This window comes from Puntigrus tetrazona, chromosome 7 (genome assembly GCF_018831695.1).
Source record: "Puntigrus tetrazona isolate hp1 chromosome 7, ASM1883169v1, whole genome shotgun sequence".
Classification (NCBI taxonomy): Eukaryota; Metazoa; Chordata; class Actinopteri; order Cypriniformes; family Cyprinidae; genus Puntigrus; species Puntigrus tetrazona.
Genome location: NC_056705.1, coordinates 26,354,515 through 26,354,962, shown reverse-complemented (window position 1 = coordinate 26,354,962; position 448 = coordinate 26,354,515). Strand labels below are relative to the sequence as shown.

Sequence of the window (448 nt, the reverse complement as noted above, 5' to 3'; positions counted from 1 at the left end):
TTTTTTGTTCATCGGGACGATTGAACGAATGAATCATGCTTTTTATTTTGCATGGCTTGCTTAAATAGGCCAAACACACACACACACACACACGAGCGCGCGCACACACACACACGCACACACACACGCGCTGTGTTTGTGTGCCATTTCAATTGAACTGAAAATCTAAAATATTTAGAAACTCCCTGAATTTTGATTAAGGTAGCGAACTTGGCTGCAGAATGCAACTGCGATTTGATTTAGAAAATAAAGGATTTTAAATTAAATTAAAATTCATATAATTGTAGTTTTTAATTCAAAGTTTAATATAAATCTTAAAACAGTCTGATCAAAATCTGTTTTGAAAGATAGATAGATAGATAGATAGATAGATAGATAGATAGATAGATAGATAGATAGATAGAATAGATAGATAGATCAATTATATAGATATTTTTAAAAATTATAT

General features: G+C 30.6%; 1 protein-coding gene across 4 annotated transcripts in view; it reads right to left on the bottom strand.

The window, feature by feature from the left end:
• Window positions 1-448, bottom strand: part of LOC122349558 (zinc finger protein 536-like) — a 56,397-nt gene that overhangs the window by 19,833 nt on the left and 36,116 nt on the right. The gene's annotated exons all lie outside the window — the stretch shown is intronic.